At 43.6% G+C, this 10,123-nt stretch overlaps 1 long non-coding RNA gene across 1 annotated transcript; it reads right to left on the reverse strand.

The window, feature by feature from the left end:
* Window positions 1-3,577: 3,577 nt before the first annotated feature.
* Window positions 3,578-9,466, reverse strand: LOC125087777 (uncharacterized). The gene is made up of 3 exons (XR_007123520.1): window positions 9,181-9,466; window positions 9,089-9,091; window positions 3,578-3,587 (listed from the first exon to the last, which is right to left on the reverse strand). It is a non-coding gene; the product is annotated as an uncharacterized LOC125087777 (long non-coding RNA).
* Between the last annotated feature and the right edge of the window lie 657 nt (window positions 9,467-10,123).

Here is a 10,123-nt window from a genome sequence, read left to right on the forward strand (position 1 = left end):
GGACCCCTTAGGAGAGCTGGCCTGGTCCTGCCCCAGAACACCTGGAGGAGTGACGGCACATCAACAGAGATCCAATGTGGTTTGTGTCCCAGTTTTCGGGGAGGGAAAAATAAAAACAGAAGCTGGGAAGGGTTGCCAGCAGGAGGTAAATGTGTTGCTCACATCAAAAAGGTGAAGTGGAATGTTCTCCAGGGTCCCCAGAATCTAGGAAAGCACCCCCTGGGAGGAATCAACTTTATATACAGGTCAGCACAAACCCATCCCACAGCAGGATCAACCGAGGAAGGACATTCCTGCTCCCCACATCTCCACCCTCCATCCACCCTCTACCCATCCCTACTCCAGCCCCCCCACCCCCACCGTGGGTTAGAAACCACCTGAGCAAGATGGATGAGGAGGTCTGAAGGTGGGAAAAAGAGAAAGAAGGACTTACCCACCTTCCAATAAAGGAAGGGGTCATCTGTAATTTTTCAGAAAGTTGGAAGCTTTGGCTGGACATTCTAACTTCAGAACTGAGACTGTGTTTAAGGTCCTACAATGGATATAGAGTGTTTGTTTGTTCATTTGTTTTCACTTGAGGTATTTGTCAGGGGTCTCCAGAGGACCAAAAGCAGCTGGAGATCCTCTATATTATATCTGCAACCTGGGCTGGGAGGTGGGAGACCCAGGAGAGCCTGGGTTCCAGTTGGTCCAAAGGCCATCTGCCATAGAACCAGAAAGAGCTGATGTGTTGCAGGTAAAGTCCAAAGGCAAAGGCTGTCTACTGGAAAATTTTCTCTCGTTGGGGGATGGTTGGTCTTTTTGTCCTTCAGGCCTTCAGCTGACTAGGTAAGGCCTTACCATGTTATGGAGGGCAATCTGCTTTCCTCAATAGCACAGACTTAAACATTAATCTCATCCCTAAACGCTCTTACAGAAACACCCAGAGGAGTATTTGAGCAAATATCCAGGTAGTGGACTATCATATATGGGAATAGTCAGAAAAAAGTCATAGGAGTGTCCCAGGGATGGGGTAGAGCTGCCTCCACTGAATCTGTTTTAAATAGGTTAATGGGAGACAAAATAAACTTTTGTGACTATGCCCCATGAGTGTATTTCTTGGTCATTACAGTGGCCACCTATGTTTTCAGGAGGGACTGCAGGGAATGCCAATTTAAAAGCTGTTAATAATAGGAGCCCATCACTAGAGTTGCCTGTGGGCAAAGACTGTTCTTCTACTTGGGAAAGCACTTATCTAAGAGGAACTGAAAGTCATCTTCTGGAAGGAAGAAACCATGGCCCCAGAGGAACCACCTGTTACTTGCTGTGTTCTGGGGGAGTAAGGAGGAGGCATCTTTGAAGAGATTGTGGGGCTGTTCCTTGGGTTTCCTGCTCAAACTGCGGCTCTGGGAAGACAAGACTGGATTCTGAGGGCAGGGCCTCCTCCTGAAGTACAAGGCAAAGGGCTAAGGTGAGAAGCAGCCAGAGGGGCCTCTCTGGGCAGGGTTCTCCAGGGCAAAGACGTGGCCAGAGCAGAGATATCTGCTGACTGGGTTTCGGTTTTCCTTCCACTCCTTCAGGCTCGTGGCAAAATTGTGTAAGAATTTCAGCCTGAACTCAGGTTTCTCTGAGGAATTTGGGAGGAGCACTGTGAGAAGGTTCTGGAGCCACTGGCAGAACAGCTGGGAGCAGCAGGTCAGAGGCAGCAGAGGAGAGCGGCGGACAAGTGATTCCTCTATAATTAATGACTGGGAGTCAACAGGCTTCCACTGTATGTAGGTGACCTTAGTGGTCATGGAGGGCTGGGGGGGTGGGCTCCCATAGATACTTTAGAGGGCGGGCTATGGTGTCCCATAGCCTGAAGGGTACCAGACTTTGGAGAAGTGGCATAGCTTGGAGGTCAAGAGTTTGTTCTCTGGAGCCAGGCTGCCTGAGTTTGAGTCCCAGCTCTGCTACTTGTGGCCACAGGCAGGTTCAGTCCATCTCTCTGTGACCTCGCTTGCTCCTCTGTAGGAGTGAGGCTGTTTGAGGACTAAACAATTTGGTATTAGAACATGCTGGGAGCACAGCTGGAATGTAAATGTTTGTTGAGTTGGTCTGTGATGATGAGTTAGGGTAAGTTTGGGCCATGTGGCCAGGTTACAGAGGACTTTGTCAGTCAAACTGGGGAGCCATCCAAGACCTTGAGCAAACGGACACTGACATCAGCAGATGGGAAGAAATGCTTGGTCCCGAATGAAATATTTGCAGGAGTGAGGGGCCCTCTCAATGCCCCTCAAAGCCCCGCCCCCAAGCCCTCGCCTTGCTCCCACCTGCTGAGAGAAGAGGGGGACAGATATAAATCAAAGGCTGTTCAGCTTTTTCTCAAAGTCTTTCCTTCCCTTTGGTAGAGTTGTCAGGCCAAGCAGAGGTCATTTCATTTTTGGTTTTCTCTAATCTGCTTCCAGCCCAGAGGCGGGAGAAGAGGGGCCTAAAAATACCGTGTGCTGCCAGGTCCGATCACTTCAGCCGCTGCCAGCCAAGCTGCCTCTCCCGCTGCTCAGCGCTCTGCCCTTGTATTTCACTCACTGGCCATTCTCAGGCACCGCCATGGCTCCCCACCCCGCAGCACTGGGGGGTGGGATCAGGAAGGACGGAGCCTAAGATCTGGGGCTCAGGGGTAGAGGTCCTGTGAGAGAGGTCGATGGCCTCAGGATCCAGGGATGGGCAGTCTCTCCTAGCTCTCCCCTTTGTACAGATGGGAACACTGAGTCCCAGAAAGGGAAGCCATGTGGTTTTCTGAGTTCCACTGCTGTCCTCACCCCACTTCTTCCTAACCAACTTCAGCATTCTTATCTGGCAGAGAAGCCTCAAATGATCCTAAGGTGAAGAACACTGGGCTGGGAGTCCAAAGTTCTGGCTCTTGTCATCCAGGACTGGTGGGCCATTCACTTGCCTCTTGGCCTTAGTTCCTTCATCTGTAAAATTGGGGAATGTGGCTCTGTGGGGTTCTGCAAAGATGTTGGGGGAGGGTCGCAGGTAAGCTGGGAGGGGTAGAGGGAATCCTCTGGGGGAACCATCCCCATGTCATCCCACTCCTCTCTTTTATCTGTTTTCTGTTCTAGGAATCATTATAAGGTTTTGTCTGAAAACAAGTTCTACTAAACTAGAGGGATCTTGAGGGTTTGAAAGTTTCTTCTGGTCCCCATGTTCTATTATAAGCTTCAGCTGCTGTCATAGGCCACTTGACGCTCGGTGACCCATCTAATCTAAACTTCTGGTACCTGCCCAGCCTGTCTCACCTGGGTTCCTGCGCATGATCCCTACCCGCCCACCTCCATCACCTGCCCTCCTGCCAAGCTTTAAGCCACAGTTCAAGTACAGTCTCCTGAAAGTCTTCCAGACCTGCCCAGACCTGCATAACTGGCTCCTTGGGGAGTCTCCAGGCTCTCTTATCACTGCAGTTAGTACCTTTGTAATTGCCTATACACTTGCCTGTCATCCAGGAAGACATGAGTTCAAATCCCCTTTCTGCTGTGTGACCCTGAGCAAGTGATCTAACCTGTGTTTCAGTTTCCGAATCTCTAAAACAGTATCAGCAAATGCAAAACACTTGCTATGTGCCAGCCCTTGTCTTACGTGCTCGACTCATCTAATCCACACAACATCCCTATGAGATTGTACAAAAACCATTTTTTTTTTTTAAACAAATGAGGAAGACTCATTTGTAAGACTCAAGGGGACTGTACTGCCTCTCAGATGCTCTCTTGGAGGGTCTGGTGTGGGCAATATGAGTAAATACAGGGAAAGTTGCTTGGCACATAGTTAAGTACTTAATCACTGTCTATTATCTGTTTCCTAGTGTCCCCTTCACTGTTTGGGGATTTAAACCTGGTGATTTAGAATAGGAATGGGGCATATTTTTAGGGTTTTTCCCCTTATCATGCTCTCCCACTTATTATCATAGGATCATTACGTATCAGAGCTGGATCAGACATGTTAAATATTTAATTTAACAGTAACTAGCACCTATTGAATATTTTTACATTACATTTTACTCTGCTGATTATTTTTTTAATTGATTTTATTTTTTATAAAGATTTTATTTATTTAAGAGAGACAGAGAGCAGAGTGAGAATCAGAGCACGAGTGGGGATGAGGGCAAGTGGGAGAGGGAGAAGCAGGCTTCCCACTGAGCAGGGAGCCTGATGTGGGGCTCGAGCCCAGGACCCTGGGATCATGACTTGAACTGAAGGCAGACGCTTAACCAGCAGAGCCACCCAGGCAGGCACCTCTGATTTTTTTTAAAAGCAGTTTTCAATTCACAGCGAAATTGAGTGGAAGTTAGAGTTTCCATATTTCCCCTGCACCCAGCCATGCACAGCCTTCCCGACTATCAACATCCCTCCCCTGAGTAGTATGATTGTTACAACTGATAAACCTCAGTTGATAGATCCTTGTCACCCAGAGTCCACAGATTACATTAAGTGTACATGCTCTGAGTCTTGATAAATGTACAATGATATATGTCCACCATTATAGTATCATAGGAAGTATTTTCACTGCCCTAAAAATTCTGTGCTCCACCTACTCATCACTCTCCACCCCTAACTCTCAACAAGCACGGATCCTTTCATTGTCTCTATAGTTTTTTATATAGTTTTTTATAGTTTTTTTTTTAAGAAGACAAAAGAGATTTTTTATTGAAAGTAACTTAAATATTATGTAAACTTGACTTGAAAGTTACTTTTCATTTTTTCATCATTTAAAAAAATGGTGTCTAAGGATAGGTCAAATGCGAAAGCATGCAACAGATCTATAAGTTAAACAACCCTTTACCCATGAAGGTGAAATTGTTGAGAAGCGTTTATTTTCCCTCTTGCCATGGCTAATCTGGGTAATGATATGGTTGCTGGTGGTGTGTACACATGGCTCCCTTCACTGCTTCTCTCTTTCAAACACACAAATCTTTCAGAACGACTACCACTGAGGTGCCGGGCTTTGCTTGGCAACAGATACTCGAGTCTTACAGGTCCCAGGCCCGGTGGACAGACAGGCTCTTGTCCTCCACACCGGCCACCATGTCTTCAATGGCCTTCCAGTCAAGCTTGCTGAGGATGCTGCCGGTGCTCTCAGACACGCTGTCCATGCCGCGGGAAGGAGGCTCTCGCTCTTCCTCAACGGCTGACAAGTCCTGTAGAAGGGAACCGTGACTCTCCTGAAGAATTGCACGGATGCGTGAAGGTACCACCCAATGCCATATAGTTGGAACCATACAATACAGAGCCTTTACAGATTGGCTTCTTTTACTTAGTAATATGCAATAAAAATTCCTCCATATTTTCTCATGGCTTGACAGCTCACTTCTTTTTAGTTCTAAATAATATCCCATTGTCTAGATGGGCCACAGTTCATCCATTCACCTACAGAGAACATCTTGGTTGCTTCCAAGTTTGGGCAATTGTGAATAAGGCTGCTCGTAACATCTGTGTGTAGGTTTTTTTGTGGACATAAGCTTTCAGCTCTTTTGTGTAAATACCAAGGAGCATGATTGCTGGATTGTATGGCAAGTTATGTTTAGTTTTGGGGCACCTGGGTGGCTCAATCATTAAGCGTCTGCCTTCAGCTCAGGTCATGATCCCAGGGTGTTGAGATTGAGCCCCATGTCAGGCTCCCTGCTCGGCGGGAAGCCTGCTTCTCCCTCTTGCACTCCTCTTGCTTGTGTTTCCTCTCTTTCGCGCTCTCTCTCTGTCATAAATAAATAAAATCTTAAAAAGAAAAAAAAAGAGTATATTTAGTTTCGTAAGAAACCATCAACCACCAAACTATCTTCCAAAGTGGCTCTACCATTTCACATTCCCTCTAACAGTAGATGAGAGTTCGTCTACTGTCTATGTCTATCTCCATATCATCACCACTATTTGGTGTTGTCAGTGTTCTGGATTTTGACCATTCTGGTAGGTGTGGTAGTGCTATCTTACTGTTTTAATTTGCACTTCACTAGTGACAGATGTTGTGGAATATCTTTTCATAAGCCTATTTGCCATCTGTATATCATCTTTGGTGAGGTATCCAAATCTATCGCTCATTTTTAAATCAGGTTGTTAGTTTTCTTTTTTTTTAATTAATGTTCTATTAATTTTATTTATTTATTTGACAGAAAGAGATCACAAGTAGGCAGAGAGGCAGGCAGAGAGAGAGAGGGAAGCAGGCTCCCTTCTGAGCAGGGTTCAATCCCAGGACCCTGAGATCATGACCTGAGCCGAAGACAGAGGTAACCCACTGAGCCACCCAGGCACCGCCCCGGTTGTTAGTTTTTTTATTGTTGAGTTTTAAAGGTTCTTTATATGTTTCGGTTACGTGTTTTGCAAATATTTTCTCCCAGACGGTGGCTTCTTTTCTCATTCTCTTGACAGAGTCTTTCACAGATCAGAAGTTTTTAATTTTCATTAAGCCCAGCTTGTCAGTTATTTCTTTCATGGTGCTATGGTTTGAATGTTTATATGCCCAACCCCCCACCCCTAATTCAGATGTTGAGATCCTAACCCCCAAGGATGATGGTGTTAGGAGGTGGGGCATTTGGGAGGCACTTAAGTCATGAGGGTAGAGTCCTTACAAATGGAATTAGTGTCTTATAAAAGAGGCTCCAAAGAGACTCCTTAGCCCCTTCTGCCATGTAAGGGTAAGAGAAGTCTGCAACCTGAAAAACAGTCCTTACTTTCCATGCTGATGCCATGATCTTGGATTTCAACTTCCAGAACTTTTTAAATTTTATTCATTTTTATTTTTAATTTAATTTATTTAATTTAATTAATTAATTTATTTTATTATTCCAGAGGAATAAATATCTATTGTTAATAAGCTATTTGTTCTGTGCTATTTTGTTTTAGCAGCCCAAATGGACTAAGATAAATGAGTCATGCTTTTGGCATTGTATCTCAAAAGTCATCACCATATCCAAAGTCGTCTAGATTTTCTCCTGTGTTATCTTTTTTTTTTTTTTTAAGATTTTATTTTTAAGTAATCTCTAAGCCCAGCATGGGGCTTGAGCTCATGACCTTGAGATCAAGAGTCACATACTATGGCAACTGAGCCAGCTAGGTGCCCCTCTCCTGCATTGTCTTTTAAGAATTATATAATTTTGTGTTTTAGACTTAAGCATATGACCCATTTTGAGTTAATTTCTGTGAAGGATATAAACTCTGTATTTAGATTCTTTTTCTTCTTTTCTTTTTCTTCTTCTTCCTCCACCTCCTCCTCCTCCTCCTTCTTCTTCTTCTACATGTGGATGTCCAGTTGTTCTAGCAATTTGTTGAAAAGTCTATGTTTTCCTCCATTTAATTGCCCTTACTCTTTCGTCAAAGATAAGTTAATTATATTTCATGGGCCTATTTCTAGGATTTCTATTCTGTTCCATTGATCTATTTGTCCATTCTTTTGCCAATACCATACTGTCTACCTTATTGTAGCTTTATTATTTTTTAAGATTTTATTTGTTTGACAGAGAGAAATCACAAGTAGGCAGAGAGGCAGGCAGGTGGGGAGGTGGGGGAAGCAGGCTCCCTGCTGAGCAGAGAGCTCGATGCAGGGCTCGATCCCAGGACCCCGAGATCATGACCTGAGCTGAAGGCAAAGCCTTAACCCACTGAGCCACCGAGGCGCCCCCTTATTGTAGCTTTACAGTGGGTCTTGAATTTAGGTAGTGTCAGTCCCCCAGCTTTATTCTTCTCCTTAAGTATTATGTTGACTGTTCTGGGTCTTCTGTCTCTCCATATAAACCAGAATTAATTTGTTGATATTCACAAAACAATATGCTGGGATGGGGATTGCGCTGAATCTATAGATCAAGTTGGGCTAATATATTTTTGAAATGGCTTATCTTTTTAAGTTTAAGCCTTACAATGACTCTGTAGGATAAATACTGTTATTATCACCATTTTCCAGGAAAATTGAGGAAATTGAGGTTCAGATATTCCCCGAAGAGTGAAGTCAAGGAAGGACCCTATGGGATTGTATTGTATATGTATTTACACAGTCATGCATACATGTACACACACATACACACATCTCTAATTCTATCTCTATTTCCCAGCTTTATCTGTTAAAAAGGCCTATAAGCAATAATATTTTCACAGCAATGAACACACCTAACATCTGGGTCATTTCTGTATTTCGTTGGCCACTAAACAGAAACTGGGCTCTTTGGAGAAATGGCTCATTCCAGGGTTGGATCAGGGTAGATACAAGATGAGCCTGGTATCCATTTTACTGTGTCATTAACTTAAAAAAAAGGACTGAAAAATGAAAAAAATGATAGAGATTTGTTCAAAGGATATAGGACTGGGTTTGGTAATGATATAGAACCTTCACCACAAGGAGTTTTTCTTGTAGTAATTCTTAGAGTCTTGGTAGCCATCTGAACTGGTCCTTTCCTTTTGAGACTCTTTTCCTTTGTGCCTCTGATCAAGTCAGCACATACCTTTTCCAAAGGTTTTACGGTGGGGTTGGTGAGAGTAAGTCTAATTGGGTGAATCACCACCGCTGCTTCCACTGGTGTTTTCCCAGTGCCTTTAAAGGCCATGGCTGTGGCACGGCTTCCTGACCAACTTGTGGTTGAGTGTGAATGGTGGTGAGTCACAAGTAGGAGCCAGGAGTCCAAGGCTCCGCTGTAAGCTACAACCCTGTCTTCCTCAAAGAGCTAAATAAAATCTTAAAAAAAAAAAAAAAGAAGATGGTAAATTTCATGTTATATGTATTTTACCATGAAAAAAATAGATAGTAATGGATTATAGTCCATTGAATGAAATAAGAATCAATGAGCTCATACTGACAAGAAATAGAAAATAAGTGTAGAAAGGGGAATATATTAGAATGTCAACTGATAGGAGAGCCTGGCTGGCTCAGTTGGTGAAGCATGTGATTCTTAATCTCAGTGAGTTCAAGTTCACGTTGGGTGTGAAAATTAATTAAAAATAAAATCTTAAAAAAAATGTCAACTGATAAATGTGGAGGAAGAGATGGAATTGGAAAAGAACCCTTTTACAGTAGCTATAGTGAAGGCTGATTGGGCAAATATCCTTAATCGGTATTGCATTGAGGGAAGAAAAATTGGGAGGAACAGGACATTTACATACTTTAAAAATGTCTCCCACAGCTTGCCTAATGCAAAGGGAAAAGCAGAAATAAATTAATGGAGAAAGCAGACAGCATTTACTGGGTGACCTTGCTGGATCCTTCCATCACGCTGGGACAGTATGTGCGGCCTCACGGGGTGTCTGTCATGGACTTTGTGCGGTTTGAATGTGGAGAAGGCGAAGAGGCAGCAGAAGCTGAATAGGTTCCAAAGACTTGGCTGGAGGAAAGGTTTCTCCTCAGCTTTGGACATCATTACGAAAAGAAGTTATTTCCTAAGCCTCTTCAAACCCAGAAGTTGTTTTTCATTGGTGTTTATAAAGAAATGATAGACTCGATGAGCGAAGCTTTAAATAAAATTGCTATATAATTAAAAAAAAAAAAAAAACATCACCGGTAAGCCTTAGTCAGATATCACATGCCGCCATGTGTGATGCCCTTAGAAGGATACAATGGCACTGATAGAATATCCTGGTCAGGGATGCATTACCTTAGTCATGAGGAAACATCAGGAAAAAAACCCACATTGAGAGACTTTCTATAAAATAATTGGTCTGTGTTCTTCTATAATGACAGTACAATGAAAGATCAGGAAAGACCAAGAGATCATTCCAGACTAAAGGAGGCTGAAGAGACATGATAACTGAATGCAATTCCTGATCCCAGACTGGACTCAGTATTGACGTGTGGAAAAGAAGCTATAGGGACACTGAGGCAATTGGCAACACTGGATTATGGACTATTATTTAGGAAGTATTGTATCAATGTTAAAATTACTGAATTCGGTAATGATAGTATGGTATATTCATTTACTACTCACAGTATACCTCTGGATTAAGTATAGCTAAGGCCACAGGGGCTCAGAGAGGTGAGATAATTTGCCCAAGACACTGGTCTGATGTGGCAGAATCACAACAGGAAGGCACGTACTCCGTCTCTAGCCCAAGCTCATATCTAAGAAGTAGAAGATCTATATATTTTTAGGTCTGAGAGGCTAACTAGGTAGATCTGGGTCTTTAGAGGTTCAAGTTAG

Source organism: Lutra lutra, chromosome 1, assembly GCF_902655055.1.
Source record: "Lutra lutra chromosome 1, mLutLut1.2, whole genome shotgun sequence".
NCBI classification, from domain to species: Eukaryota; Metazoa; Chordata; class Mammalia; order Carnivora; family Mustelidae; genus Lutra; species Lutra lutra.